Genomic DNA, 16,620 nt, shown 5'->3' on the forward strand with positions numbered 1-16,620 from the left:
GCGACGCAGTCGGCTTGGAAGGTGTATGGCGGTGGCCGCTCAGTGTTGCCAGTCAAATCCCGACCTTTGCGGTACTCTGAAATTTTTTTCCAGTGACTCTACCACTTCTCCCCTTCGGCTCGTCATGATCATGCCGAGCGAATGAGTGGGTGGCGCTAAGGGGGTGCGATAACGCTATTGCGTTCCACTCTTGAAGGCGAAGCCCAAGCGTCCTCCAATTTTTTACTCTACCCAGTGTTCCGACAAATGTCCTGTTTTTGTAGGATACCCACACATTTACCATTCCACGTGAGATAGCTCGACACCCCCCGACCTTCCCCAAATACCCGATGTCTCCCCACCTTCACGGGAAGTGGCTCATTCAAGCACAGTGTTGGACCAACAGCGATACCGGATTGGCCGGGCCAGCCGGATAGTAGCAGCAAATGGGGCTCTGGACAGAGGGCTCCACCGTCTGGGACTTCAGCAAAAGATAAAGTTTAGTACTACTGCTACTACAAGACGACGGGTGCGAAAAATGCCATCATTGACTATGGCTCATACCGTCGTTAAGCGAGAAAAAATGCAATCGGTCATATCTGCTTAAGGCTGAGGCTACAAACGCTCAGGAAGTGAAGCAAACAGTACATATATTAATTGAAATGAGCCATGCAACACATAGATCTGGATCCATTCCAACAAAGAACAAGCTCAGAGCAAGGATGCGCACCATCACTAAAGAATTGCATGCCTCTCTTTGAAGCACGCTATGGCAGAGCATGCTCGCCAAACGGGAAAAGAGTTGCGAAGTGTGAAGTGGCTGGAGCAAGGCGTTGAACCACGAAAGCTGGTTTCCCCTGCGGAGAGGATGCAGCATAAAGTTGATGAAAAAGCTCTTTGGAGCGAGCCTGACCCCCTATACGAGCGCACGAAGCCGCAGTTGAAGAAGCTGAAGAAGCTCAACAGCCACCGCGACGAGGCCAAACCTCAAAGCATAGAGAAAGCCGACGCTCGCGGACAACGATTTGTCACAGGTTCACTTCACATTGTGTCTCGTTTTGTCTCGCGAGCTGTCAGACCCCTACAATCGTGTAACTTAATTCATCACCAATTGTGCAGCAGGCCGCTATCTTCAAGTGCTACAGGAGAGTAAGATGCTGTCCAACTTTTTACGAGATGGATGACACTAAAATATTAAGAAAGATCTTGGTCCGCGGAGAACTTGAAAAAAAGAAATACCACGTAGTGCATTCTTGTATGTAACCTTTGATGTCACGCAGCTTTTACTTGTTTTTGAAGGTTAAACTTCCGCACTTAACGGCAACGAGTTATTGACCATAAAGTACTGTGTGCACATAATAATTACGAAAGCCAATACCTTTACGAACGTCGTCATCGAAACCTCCAACCAGAACCATTTTACGTTTTCTTTCTCAAAAGACGAGGGGATGTGGTTTTATGGAGGCAATGTCTATGTTAATGGCCTCATTCTGCCTTTCAGCCTAAAGGACAAAAGGAAGCGGATGTCCCGACGAACTCAAGTGCAGCGATAGCTGCCTCAATATGGGCAACTGGGACAGCATTTGCGAAGCACCGCATAAAACGTACTGCATCTGCCTGATTTATTTACGCATGTGTTGTACCCTCCTGTTTATGGTTACTGCCCTTCTCTTGCACTATCTTCTATTTGTACAAAATAAAATTAATATCAATAAAAGTGCTTCTCACATAAGCAGCGTCTGTCCAGGGGAATATTTCCAAGACTCACTCACCTCTTGACAACCTGACACTCCTCCCGAATATATATTGACTGTTGAATTTAAGTCGAGCAGGCATAGTGCCTTAGCGGGAAAGGCGTTGCGGTGTTAGCAGGTGATCGGTGGTAAAATGTCGGCCACAGCCGCTGCATTGCAATGAGTGCTAAGTGCAACAATGACCATGTGACACGAAAATTGGAAGCTAAAGAACCCCAGGTGTTCAGCATTAGTCTTTAGTCCCCCAATGCGCCGCTTCTTGAAAACAGATCGTGGTGTCTGAACAGACAACCCCAAAATAACATAAGCCCCCACTGTGACACAATCTCAACGGTAGTGCACGCATGACTGTAGAAAAGATTTTCCTTCGAGGAATAGTACATAGGCCAGCCTGCTATTCTGCATAAGGAAAAGAGCAAGTAACAAGGAATAAGCGATAAATGATTTTAGGAAGTAGTAAAGGGTTGTTTTACGATCTTGTAGCACTTGTAATGGCTTTACGAAAATGTTTAGCAAGCACCCTGAAGACAGTTCGGCGTTGCTTGGCTGCGACACCTGGCGCACGCGGAGGTCCTTAATGATATTGAGAATGTGACTCACCTGTAAAAAACTAAACGGGAGGACGCCAAAGGTTCAACTTTGGTAGTGGAACGCGATAGCTTTCAAATATCGCCGAGTGCTACTAGCGCTTCCTGGCAACCGACTGCAGCTGATGCAACCACAATTCTTACCGGGAAATGCTGGCGGCGAATGCTACGCACGAACGCGAACGTTCTCGTCGAAGCATGGCATCTTGCGTGCGCCGTGGCGCAGCGGAGGTTAGTGCGCTGTGGAAGTGTTTCGGGAAACCCGGCGTAGCCCTCTAAGGTCTCCGAGATTTGCGTGCCCACGGAAGCTGGCGAGCGGAAGTCTCAGAGGCCATGACTGCTCTATGAATGGCAGAAAAGCTGGAAAAGGGGTTTGTGTTTGAGTTTAGCCGTAACAGAATTATTTTTTCTCCTATATTCAAATCACACTTCGACGCTGTCATGTCTGCAGGGATGGTTCTGGCGCATGTTACTTCCGAGAATTCAAGTATTTCAGTGACGCCTGTGCGCCACGCGTAGGGCCTACGTATTTGTGGTCCAGAATGATTTTTGCCAAACGACGTCCAACGCCAACATCAGATATTTATTTTTGCAGCTAGGGTCCCTTAACGCTGTCGCGTTAATATAGTGGTAATTGGGACATATTCAGAGCAAAAGCAGAAGATAATAAAAAGCAAGCTTTTCAAGCTCTTGGTACGGACGTTCAATGAGCGTCTTTAGTAGGCAAGCAATTGTATTGTAGCTTCAGGATTTGCCATACCAATTGAAAATAAAGTGGCGCCTTCAGCGTAGTGGACCTTTCAGCTTGGTCAGAGTGCTATCTCTGCAGCTCTTCCCAGTTGTCTATACATTTGGCACACTGAACTCCTGGAGCAATTAGCTTGTTTGTGCTTCTCGTTCTGAAGAAAAACAGTAAAAGTGGGTGCAGATAAAATGGTCTGCAAGAAAGATACATACACAACAGCCTGTTCCGTATAACCAATGCATCGCCAAGTCTGTCTCTAAACTCCCTCTCGCTCTGCTACACGTCTCCAAACAAGGGTTAAGCCGGTCTGCAAAGGAGATCCCCTTTGGATTAAATGTTTTGTCTTACGTTTGATGACAATGAAGCGAACATCAATGGTGGCGGAAAGCTATGGCCGGTTTTGCGTCGGTTGAATTGCCTAGAATACCCTGTTGAAGAAATCCTTTCAATTTCCATTTTTCAGGGAGTACGGTTGTATAATGGAGCAAAATTCAAGTTTAGAATTTTCATATTTTTCTGACTTCGCCGCCCTTGTCTCTGCAATGGTTTTCCATGGCATTACGATTGGGCATTCCCCCATCGTAGCCCAGTTTCACGCAACTCCGGCGCCAGGGTGCCTTTGGTTTGTAAACGCCTACGAAATCACTCGTGTACCGAATTCTGTGCATCTATAAGTGCATATGTGTTGCATGTATATACATGCATCTGGACTATCCAGAGCCCTGAATGTTAGAAACGGTAGAGGAACGGTGCAAGAAAATCAGAAAGGTCAGTAGTCGTCCAGGGCTATGTAATAACATAACCCAGGACGTGTTTCTTTTCGATATCCTTCTAGACGGAGGTCGACGTTCTTGGGTGCGGTTTATACTCGAATCACAAGCCCTCAAGGAGCCTTGAGCCGTGCCCTTAAGCTCTTCTTTCTCATCAGACATAGACAATGTAATGTTAAAACAAATGTTTCCCAAGTCTGAATATGCCTTAAATGTATACAGTATTCTCGGTACATTGCCCTGCACAAGAAGAATCGCCTACTAAGTTATATGTAGTTGAGACTATGTGTACTATACTCAGGAAAGAGTTTTTTAACGTGTTTAGGACGTCCGTAGTGGTAGACGACACAAATTACCCTGTAGCGCAGTTTCCTGAAAGGTTTATTGCTGCGCGAGATTGGTGAGTGCTGAAGTTGAAAAACGTTATATTGACGTGTCAATTACAGTGTTGTCAATAGTGTTAACACACAATTTTACAAACTCGCGTCAGGCGCAAGTACATTGATGCTGTTCTGAACTTTCCAAGCAATGCTGTCGTTCCTCTCCCCCCCGCATAGTCGCAAGCCACGTAACGCGCTCTCTGCGAGTGTCCTGAGCGTGCCTATCCAGTGTGTTTTAAAGAGATTAAATAATAAAGACATTTCCTGAGTTGCCTCTGGGCGCCTGTTGTGCAACCACGAGCATCTGCCTGAACTGTGGGAGGCAAGCACTGCCGCCGTTTCCCTATGGGTAAAATAGGCAAAATCGCACAGCCGGCCAGGTTCTCAACCATTGGGTATTTCAACGCTTGGAAAGGTATGGGAATTCTCGCCATCAGAGCAGCCTAATTATGTTCTTTTTCTTTGGCTTGCGAGAGTTTCAAGGGGAATTTATTGCGCAGGTGCCTTTCCCAAGCGCATCACCCTGAAGAAAAGAGAACGCCAGGCCGTGGTACTCTTGTGCCCCTTTGAACCATTGTGTGCCTTGCGACGGTAGGAAACGAACCCACAAACTCCCGCAATCGAGGCGGGTGCCCTGCAACTACATGCCAAATGATGAAAGTGCGTGTATTCGTCATTCTAACCAAGTTTCGCTGAGTGGAGCTTTGAGGAATGTGTTTTGCTGATTTCAATATCGTCGGGATGACAAAGTACGCCATTGATTCTATTTCCTTGCATTTTAGGCACAGAAGGGACATCATCATACCAGCTTTGTGTAAATCAAGAATAGATGCTGGCATTTTCTTATAATGGTGACCTTCAGGGATATCTTAAGACCAGCTGTTTGTACACATAAATTCCTGGATGCAAGTGTAGTCTATTGACTGAATTCGCTGACATATTTATCTTATACGGAACATTATGATACCAACTCCATTTAAGTTCTAATTAATTTGTGCGTTGCGACAATAGCCTATATACTGAATTTCCATACGCTTGTTTCCTTCCATGCTCCAGCGTCCAAACCTGTTAGGCAAATTTTGGGGTTTAATAAATGTTTGCTATATATATAAATATATTTGAAATATTTAAACATACTAAATATTATTATTTAAACATCAATATTTAAAAATTATACAAAAACGAATACCGACAAGGACAATGCACCTACAGGTTTGAAGCGAAACAAATCTAGAAATTGGAAGCGAAATGACGTGTACACAGCGGTTATGCATGAAAAGACCAAACAAAAGAAAAAATATATAGTTATCTTTCATTTTGTTTGTGTACGCCATTGGGCCTCTGCTATTGTTCAAAAATATTCTGGTTGTGCCCACTACCATTGGGTTTCCCGCGACGTTACAAAACCGCGAAAGCTCATCGCATCAGGGTGTCTTACTCGCATTGCAGAATAATTATTAGGCCACAAAAAACTGAGTTTTTTTCAGAGTCTGCGGCGCTCCGAAAGGAATAGAAGATAGCTGCCCGCCGATCACTCAGGCCCTGACTATTCAAAACTGCCAGGGAACGTGAATTTATTTGCGTGTAATTAAATTTTATTGTGGTAGTGTACCGTTATCGAGCCCGTTCGGCATGTATAGGACATCACTATGCACACTTTTCTTTACTAAAGATCGGTTTTAGCGGCATTCTTAACTTGCTGTTCCAAGCCGCCGCAATTTTGGATCAGCCACCACACGCTATGAAAGGGAAAGCGGACCAATCGTGGGCGCCAGCACCCCCCCCCCCCCTCATCCGGTTATTTATATTCAGTGCGCCGGCTCGGCCCAATTGAATCCGCTCCACTCGAGCGTGCTCCATGCCTCTTGTCAGCCAATTGGACAAAAAAATTGGAGGACGCTTAAGCTTCGCCTTCAAGAGTGGAACGCGACAGCGTTCCCGTCGACCCGCCAATGGGTGTAAGACAATGGGCTACGGCGCAGCGACTACGCGCCCCGCATCGGACGCGATTAGCTTCGAGCAACGCAGCGTTCGGCGCGACAACGAAATGTGCGCCTGAGCAAGCGACGCACGCCTGAGCCTTAGAAACAGCTCGTTTCTCAGGCAACACCGCGTTCACTAGAGGCGCTTTTGTTCCGCTTTGAAGCATCGAACTCGTGGCTCAGTGGTAACGTCTCCGTCTCGCACTCTGGAGACCCTGGTTCGATTCCCACCCAGCCCATCTTGCAAGTTCTTTTTCATTCATGACGTGCCTGCTTGGATTTATCGCTCAAGGCCAACGCCGCCGACACCGGCTTTTCTGCGACACGAGCTCCTTAGCGCTGTCGCGTTAAAATAAATTGACCGCATTTCCACTGCTGCGAAGAGGTGTGTATTGGGAGCGCGTGATACGTGGCTCTTCGTTGTCGTATCGTCTCAGTTTCGCGCTTCCTCACGGCGTTGTCGACGTGCGGACGACTAGCCCTTTCTCAAGCGAGTTCGAGGCGGCGTACATGAAACGCCCCCTGTACTTCTGTCGAACGCATGACCTGCGGCCCACTCCCACTGCCGTTCCTTCAACGCAGCGTGCTCATCGGCAAAACGAACAAAACGCGGCCTCCTTGGCAGGCTGCCGGGCCTCAACTGGCGCGAAACGTCTGGCACAAGGCGAATGAACACGCGGTCACACCCTTTCCCTCGTCCGCGGGAACGGGACCTCTCTGGTTGGTTCGCGCCTTGCGTTGCGTCTACTTCTTCATGCAGATAAAAACCCTGCTTGACAGAATGCGTATGATGAACTGACAGAGGCTGTTATGGCGATTAGGTGACTGATCATTTATGTAACGGCAAGTCACCGGGGCCGGATGGCTTACGCGCTGCATTGTAGAAAGCGTTTAAGGGTATTATCGCACCTGTTTTGACTGATGTATACAATGAGGCTTGCCAGGCCAAACATCCACCGCCGTCCTTTTTGTCAGCACACACGGTCTTAATACCAAAAGTGAAAGACCAAATCCAATCACTTAACGTATATAATTACGTAACGCAATTTATAGGCGCCGACAAAAGTGGTATACTCCACGCAGAGGGAGCCGGAGCAGCGCCACACTGCATCGCGACGCCATCTACATTGAAACGGGTCAAGCGATATGCCTGCAGATAATAAAGGGCACCCATTGGCTGTCTCGATCCTAGATGCTGCCTGTAGATGGCATTGCGATGCAATTTGCCGTTGCTCCGGCTCCCGCTGTGTGGAGTATACCCCTTTTGTCGGCGCCTGTACATCGTATAGACGGATTAGTCTGAAAGGCATAGGCCATAAAAATTAAAGAATGTATAGGATTACAGGTTCCAGACAGCAATTATAGATTTTGTCGGTCCAGATAAATCATTTGGAATAAAAGGAAGGACAATTATGACAAATATGCACATAGCACGATCACTCCTTGAATGCTGTGATGCAATGCAACTCAGTGTCGCCATGCTGCAAGTTGACCTTGAGAAGGCATTCGACCCCCTGCCGCACGATCTGCTTCTTTCTGTACTTGAATATGTGAATGCAGGCAATGCGATCAGCAAACGTGTGCGGATGGCTAACGCCAGATGTACGACGAGGTTTACAATAAACAAATAAGTTAGGCGTACATACCAGTGCAGCGCTCAGTCAGAAAAGGGTGCCCGTTATCACCCCATCTTTTTTGTACATATTAAACTTAAACCTTTTTCTCTAAGCGTGATCGCGTAACCTCGTAATCCTCGTACCACGTAACAACGCGGTACGAGGATTTAACTTACGTCAAGCCGAAGTAAGCTTTTTTGCTTACGTTGATGACATTGAAGTTTTCTGTGTTGATCGTGAAAGTTTAATGAATATTGTCAGTGCTGTAAAATGTTTTGTCAAGCAAGTGGTAGTGCAGTAAACTGGGACAAGTGCCTTCGATTTTGGCATGGGAAATGGAATGTCGCACCAAGGATGCTTTTGAACATCAAATAACATGAAACACCGTCAAAATACTTAGGAGTGCCCCTGCAGTACTACTGTGACCACGAGCCTTATTGGAGAAAAAAACGTTTACGTGGAAATGCACAAAAGTGCAAAGGCTGAGATAAGTAGATTTCCGCACGGGCCACGACTTGCAACTTATTTCTCGTAAGCAAGCTATGGTATGTAATGCAAGTTTTGCATTGCAGCAGGTTATATGTACAAAAATGCACAGAGTGTTTTAATTGGTTATTTGTAGCTCTGTATATGAAAAAAAAAACCAGCCGAAAATATCTGTTTAAAAGAGTGAGTGATGGTGGGCATTGTCTTCGGTGTGTCAGAAAGGACCAGTACGGGGATATATAAGAGAAGTGGTGTGATCTTTCAGCTTCTTATCGGTGCGCTTTTATTTGCAATATTTGACCGAGGAGTCGCATAAACAAATGTACAAAGACCTTGCTGATGTGTTATTTGCTGTGCCATTGTACCGTTATTTATACTGTGCAGGCAAAGGGAAAGCTGTTCTCAAACGCGTTAAAAATGCTCGTTGCACAGGAGTTAAAACATTTTTTTAAACTGGAAACATGAACCTTACCCGTTAACACATAATTATAAGATAGGAGTTTATTAGTTCCATGGGGTACTCATTCTTTATTATGGAAAAAGAAACAGAGACAACTGAGCATTTGTTTTAGATGGCTGGGGTGGTGTGTTTCTCATGGATATCTTACAGAGAACTTTGAAAAAAAAAGTTGTCATTAAGTACGCGGGAATCCATCATCTCACGGTCGAAAATGATGATGGCGTGCCTTTTAATGTGCTTATGCTCCTGGGCCTGCACAGTGTATGCTGAACTCGGACTGCTGCACACAACGCAGATATCGACGTTAGACAACTTCGCGAATGTATTTGCGACGCTGTGTCCAATTTTGTCGAAGTGCAGAAGGTGCAGACGTATGTACCGAACTGGGTTCCTATAGTGGAATTGTTGTTGAACGTGCCGAAACGCGGATGACTTGTAGTCAGCAAACAGCTGATGGTTCTCCGTACAATGATCTTGTTATTCTTTTATTCTGAGCTTCTAAACTCTGGGTCAAGCGAGGCAATAAAAAAAAACCACACCACCTAAATCGGTTAGCATGCCGGTTTCGCAACCTAGAGGTTGATAGTTCGAATCTGCAGCACGACAAGCAACATTTATTTTCGCGATGCTTGAGATTTTTCTTACGGCAACACGAAAACCGAAGTGAACACGAGTAAGGCAATGCAAGCCTCGATTGAAAACCGCTGTGTTGGCAATTCTGTTCATATTGAAAGCAACCGAAGCGACCTTCTATAAACGAGAGTATCGTTTGATTGGGCTGCTCAGGAAACGCTGCGGGACACCAGGCATGCTTGCGTCGGCGGTTGGAATGGATTTACGTTATACGGCCCCTTGTCTACATTCTCCAAAATTTTGATAAATATTCAGTTGTCTGGGTTCTGAATGCTCTGAAGCTGAAAACAGCAGCAGCGGGAAAGTCTAAGAAAGAGGCAAAGGAAGCTTCTTAAGATAAGTGGGAACCCTAGAATAGAGTGTTCGTTTACCATTGCAATGCGAAGCAATGAGAGGTCCGTGCTTGTATAGATGGCAATAAAAAGTCATGACCGAGAACAGTCCACTGTTGCAACTTCTTCGGCAGCAAGAGTAATATACTAAAATAAAGAACGTGGAGCTCGGGGGCCATCCAATGCAAATTAAGGGTAGACAACGGATTTCGTCGCTGTCACCCCCCCCCCAAAAAAAAAACAACGGGAAGTGCCGGTCGGGAAAATCACTGTGTTCCCTTTCTTTCGCTTCTGATGTTCCTGAATACATATCATGTAAATAAACCTTCATTTCTCTAAGTCCCCTTCAGCGTCCGACAAAAGCCGCACGCAACCGCAAGATCCAAAAACTGAGGGCAGCGATAAGGATGAACCTTCGGCCACCGGAGTCCGGAGAAACTGGGAACAGCGCAGTGGAATGAGCCTTCGTCCTACGGATTCCTGAGAAACACTGAGCAACAATATGGATGAGACCTCAATCGATGGTGTCCGGAAACACTAGGAACAGCGAAAAAAATGATCCTTCGACCAAGGTAGTCTTGGCAACTGAGAACAGCTGACCGATGAACCAGATGGCGTGGTGCTGCATCTCTGGGTGAGCGTGTGCTTTCTTCTTTTTGATTCTCCAGGCTTCAAATTTTGTGCGTTTATCTTGATTGTTGTTTGAATCGAGAACTTGTAGCATATTTTATGTTTGCACAAATTATTTAAGGAAACATTCTAACCACCGCTCGCGACAGTTGCAATGGATGTTAGAAGGTGGATGAGGCCTGATATATTGTTTGTGTGCGACGACTTGGGAGTTGAGGTGGCCGACGCAATGATGGGGCGAGCTATCGAGAAGACTTTAAGGTAGTGGCAATGACGAGAGAATTGAGACTCCTTGGGAGGTGGTTCTGAAAACATCGAAGCTTGAGCGAGAACATCAAGAGCACCTGCGATTACGTAAAGTGCGCGATCGACAACATCAAATGTGCGAGAATTAACGTGAGCGAGAAGGGCAGAAGCGCGAACAAGCAATGCTAGCATTCCACAACGAGACTGAATATCTGCTGCAGGTCAATGCAATAAGGCACCGGCTGACTGAAATGTCTCTGCGGAGTACGGAGGGAAAATCGGAAGAAATCGCTAGCAGATTTTCGTCGAAAGCTGAAAAGGGGAGCAGTACCTGTGAGGTTAGCTGCACGCTGATAGGTCAACGCGAATCGCTAGCTCCTAACGATGTCTCTGTGGCAAGAGAGGCGGTTGAAGGCCGTCGTGAGAGCGTCTAAGTGATGTGCCGACAAAGCACTTTCGAGACAGCTACGTCAGCTATGAATGATTTGACATCTGTGTGCGTCACATCTATTGTTAACGAAGTTGTTACCGAAGCTCAGACTACGATTGACATGACAGACATGAGCACACATGTCGAGTCATGGCTGCGTGCCAGAGCGTATTGCAAGGTCGACGATGCGGCTGAGAGCAGTTGGCGAGAGTACGTGCTGCATAGCTCACAGGCAGAGAACTGCAGTGTGGAGGGATCGGCGAAGTTGTCTGCCACTCTAAGTAGCCGAAAAAGCGCTGATTGAGGTATGCATCATTCAAACTGTGCGGATGGGCTAACTATCGAGACGGACGGACGCTCACGGCGGAAGCTGGCCAAGGCAGCAGAGGGTAGTTGGCTCGAGTGCGCGCTGTGTAGCTCGACTAAAGACTGGTGCAGTGTACCAATGTCGGTTAAGCTGTCCGCCAGCCGAGGCAGAGAGTGGGATGAATTGAAGTGCATATTGCTCAGACGGCGCCAGTGAGACAGTGAGCCGGCCCTACGAGATGTGTAGCGGACAGCTGAGGTGGGAGAAGATGGTATAAAAGCGGGTTCGAGGAGAGAGTGCCATGCAAAGAAGCATTGTCCAGATCCGAATGTGGCAGGAGTGTGACGCAGCCTAATAAAATACAGAAGCGTCGATCAGCCTGCGCGAAGGGCAAAGAAGGGAAAGGTGCCATAACAGTTGTGAATGTTTTCCTTTCGCGTACTTCCAAGCGATCGGCTGAAATCGTGGAATCATGCTCTGCGCGAACATGGAAAAAGTACACGGAGCACTTATGGTTCCAGTCATTGCGACGTTCGTTATGGGGATGCAGCATGAAGTTCAGAGTAACGGAAGGTGCCAGGACATAGACGAGCTGATAGGGAGGCGCGTCTTGGTGAACTGAGGAACATACAAACGCACGTCGCCAATACACAAATTCCCAGTTAACTTTAACGCCTGGAAGAACTGATGGAATGTCACACCTTTTGCTTGAATTTGAATTTATTAAACGTCACATGGGGGGGGGGTACATATGGAGAATGGTGTACAGCAAGAAGTACCTTAGTGGGAGCACTGCAATGAAACCAGTTGTTAAAATATGCATAACATTAATACCAAACAGCAGAAGAAATTGCGAATGTCAGGCATACAATGCAAACAAACAGAATAAATTGCGAAACACAAGCACACGGTCCATACAACTACAGCGAGTTGGCAAGGATAGGAAGTAACGAACAAAAGAACAAATCAAATCTGGTCGTAAGAAGCGAACAAACACTGACACCAAGGACGATGTGTGGGAAACTACTTGTGCTTAATAAATGAAATAAATAAACGATAAATTACTGGAAATTAAAGTGGATGAGCAAAGAACTTGCCGCAGGTGGGGAAGTATCCCAGAACCTTAGCATTTCGCGTGCGATGCTCTACCCATATGAACGTACGGGTGGCGCGACCCTTGCCTTGAAGCCGTATGAACCCATAGATTAAGGAGATTTTTATCCACTTGCCTAATTAGTATCAAAATAAGGATTACTCGCTTTACAATGCGATAGTCGTAGTGGTGGTGATCTGTGGCGGCGGCGCTAGGCTGACAAATCCGGCAGTCACTTGCACAGACTGAGCATCTGTCTCACCGCCAAATATGGCACTGTGGGTCGATCAGTCCTATCTCTCACAGAAATGTCAGAAGGGTGGACACCTGAACTATAATTATTTTGACGGCAGTGCGCTGAACAAGCGAGTGCGCTCTCGCTTGTCGGCGCTGTCGGCGCTACAATGGCTAATACAAAAACCGCGCCGCGTCGAAAACAAATATTTTGACAGATTGCCATCAAGTATGTCACAACAAGGCACAATGCCGGGTTTCCCCCATTCCTCATAAATAGCTACACAAGAGCAAACATATCCGACCAGCTCACCCAGTTTGTACACCTGGGAATGGGTCTCTCCCTAGTAATGAGCGCGTTCATGCTACAGCCCGAGGCCTCACCCATCCAGTACCGATGAAAGGCCAGTCAAACCCAGAAAGGGTAGAAAAAATACCCCACACATAGACGCATATACTACAACACTACATGCTATGCAATATAAAGTTCTGTGAAGCACACGTGAATCTAAACTGTGCAGATGCAGCCGCTTGCCGCCAGCTCCGAACTAATACGTTCTCGAGCCCTGCTCTCCGCAACAGTTTTTACCCACCCAGTGTCCTGACAAATGTCCAGTTTTTTTTTCGAGATTATAATGTTTTATTATTACAATTTCGACAATATAATTGCTTTTTTTCAAAATTTTATTTTGGGGGTATGTATATCGGACCTACAGTGACCAATTTATTCAAAAAGTATTCGCGGAACTGACGCTGCCTCAAGTGCCGTCTGAAGAACACCATTTTGACAAGCTCCGGACTTCCCTGCAACTGTTGCCACACCACCGGACGAGGGGACAGTGTCTCCTCAGTCTCTCCGAAAAATGGCGCACTTTAGAGAATTTTTCTTTGTGTTGGCTTAAGGTTTGGTCTTGGACTCACAGCACCTTTGGATGAGAACTCTGTAGGATTTTTTTACCGTCATCGGGGTTGTGGATGAGTCCTCTTGCGTTTCAGTGTAATATTTACTCATCGGTGTTTATTGTTGCTTTTTTGCTGTGTGTTTAATAAAGTGGAGATAGCTCACAGAGCCTTTTCCGGGCGCAGTAGCGCGAAGTTTGTCTTTTTCGAAACGTTCGCGACATCTGAGCCGTTCCTTTGACGCTAAGGGACCCGTCAACATGGGTGTTGGGTTCATTACTTCATCAGAGACGCTGGACACGCGCTCTCCCAAACGTTGTATTTCACGAGAGAATTATTTGACTGAGGTAAATGGCGCCTCCTTCTGAGACGGCCGAGCAGTGCTGGCTGCAGCCATCGAGAGGCCGGTGGCATCACCGCCAGCTCATTCTGTGCGGGCCCGACAGGCGCCGGGAGCCGTTGTGGCGTCGCTTCCTGTCACGCCGCTTAGTCTAAGCTGTGCTTTCGTAGGTAGCATACCCGCCTGTGTGGATATTTGAATGAAATATTCTGCTTCACATTTATTCTCATAATTTATTTTAAATACCCAGGTAGAAGAGCATGCGCAATTACCGTGACCAACAACCAAGGGAATGAGCTTGTCGCTGCCGCCATACCGGCCTGAAATCCAGAAACGGCGCAGGAAGTGGCTGTCGTGCTCAGCCTCACCACATGCAAAGACACATCAATCATGTTGAGCGACTCGCAAACGGCATGTAGAAACATACCAAAACGCCGAATTTCCGTCGCAGCAGTGAAGATTCTATGAGAAATAACAAGCCGCCAAAAATTACCGGAAACCTACGTCGCGTGTACCCCAGGTCACGAACACCTGGCAGGAAACGAAGCAGCCGGGGAGCATACCAGCTGGTCTATCCTGCTGCATAGCCTCTGGAAAGTGACGAGGGAGGAGGACATTACCATCAACTACGCCGTAATATTGCAACATTACCGACTGCGAAGAAGATTGTATCTTCGACCACATGCAAAATTAAGCAAGCAAAAAGCCACCGGCCTCCGCGGGCTACAAACGAATACGCATATCCGTGGAATTATCATGCACCGGATGCACCCCCCCCCCCCAAACTTTCATACCTATGGTGATATTGTGATGTATCAGACACCCTCCAACATTTTGTGTCGGTGTGCCCACACCGCGAGAAAAACAGTCAAGATGCCTCAGCACCGGTACAAGTGATCGAAGAAACGTGGGAGGCAATGTGAAAGGCCCAGAGCCTGGAAGATAAGCCAAGTCTGGTGGACCGGGCCCGGGCTGTGGCAATAGCCAACACCTTCTGGACTAAGAGAGCCGCCAATCTATGGCGAAGAAAGAACACTTTCTCGCTGTTTCTCGCAATAAACGTTCATTCCTCCTCCTCCTTCTTTCCATGGTGGGCAGGATTGACAATACGCGGTGTCTTTCCATCACACTTAACAGCGAGAGTGTTGTTTTCAGCACTTCCGTGTGCACTATATTTTGCATAGGTTTGGTGGTCGCGGCAATTCTGCGAACTGTCGCGAAATCGATGGCACTCAAAGCATCGCAGAGGGCTGGGTACATACGGCAGGACTCGGACGTTGAGCTATCCTGCCTCGAGAGTCTCCAGGGGCACACTTGTGCTGAAGGTGAAAACGAGGCTCTTTGTTCGGATTTCTTTCGCGTCGTGTTAATATTAATCAGTTTTATATTGACCACATTTTCTCTTTCCCGCCTTCTAGAAATTTCTGCCTCGGTCAGCTTCCGTGTTGGTTCACCAAGGCAGAGTTCTGCCTTGGTCAGCTGACACGAAAGAGGCAATACAAGCTTCGCTTGAAAACCGCTGAGCGCAGGAAATTTTATTCGTTTAAGAAGCAAAGTGGCCTCCTGTAAACGCGTAGAGCGTTTGATTAGGCTGCACAGGTAACGTTGTCGGTTACCTCCCTTGCTTGCGACGGTGGTTGGGACAATTTTATGTTGTACGGGCCCTTGTCTACTTCTTCCGAATTTTTTTTAGTGTTCAAGTGTTTGGTTTTGATGCTCTGGAGCTGAAATAACAAGCGGGGACCCTAGAATGAAGTGTTGCCAGATCAAGTGTTACCAGTATTACCAGATCAAGGAAAAGTTACCAGTGCAAAGTGTAGATGACAATAAAAATGACATGACAGAGAACAGTCTACTGTTTGTAATTGTTGGCTGACAAAAACAATACGCTTGAAAGAGCAATGTGGAAGTCGTGGGTCGTCCAGTGCACCCAAAGCGAAGGTTGCGGACTGCATCGCTATCACCAAACAATAAACGATAAAATTGGGTGCGCAGTGATGCCACCTGCTCTTGTACATAAAAGCGTTCCGGGCGAAACGAAGCGTCATAGGTATAGTAAGTTCCCGCACAAAAATACCCTGTTCCTCGACAAGGCACATAAGGCTAAGCCTCACTTGAGCGACACCAGTGTAAAAACCCGTTTCGCGAGCGTAGTCTATGTCAATGAGTTTTGGCCCTGTGAAACAAAGCGTACTATTCTTAGGCCCTGGGCATTAAGAAACAAAAAAAATTGTAGGTGGCCCTAATCTTTAACTTAGGTGTCTCTTAGTGGCACTCGCATCTTGGCATTGGTGTTCTTTGGGCGAACGAAACACACAAACTTTAGACAAACGCAACGCACGAACTGAACTTGGAGGCAACTGTTTTCCATTACTTAGCCAGTTTAATATCACGCCAGCTTCTTGGTTCTCACTTCATTAGTGACGTCAGTACTTACGCTTTCCACGTCACAGTTTCCAGGAAATGCGCCACAGTTGTGCTCACGTACCAAGTCTTAGAGTCTACGATTCTGTAAACACGGTGGAGGCGTATCGTATTATCTTGCCCTATCGCATTCCGCTGATGCACCTCCATTTACATGTGCGCTCATTTCACTGGCTGGCTAGCTAGCGCCGTCTAGCGTCACATTTGAAAATGAGCCCCCTACTTCTGGTAAACATGCTCCCGCTGTCACGCGCCAACAATCAGAAAGCGATACCATACGTATCGAGTGAGC

This window comes from Dermacentor albipictus, chromosome 10 (assembly GCF_038994185.2).
Source record: "Dermacentor albipictus isolate Rhodes 1998 colony chromosome 10, USDA_Dalb.pri_finalv2, whole genome shotgun sequence".
NCBI lineage: Eukaryota > Metazoa > Arthropoda > Arachnida > Ixodida > Ixodidae > Dermacentor > Dermacentor albipictus.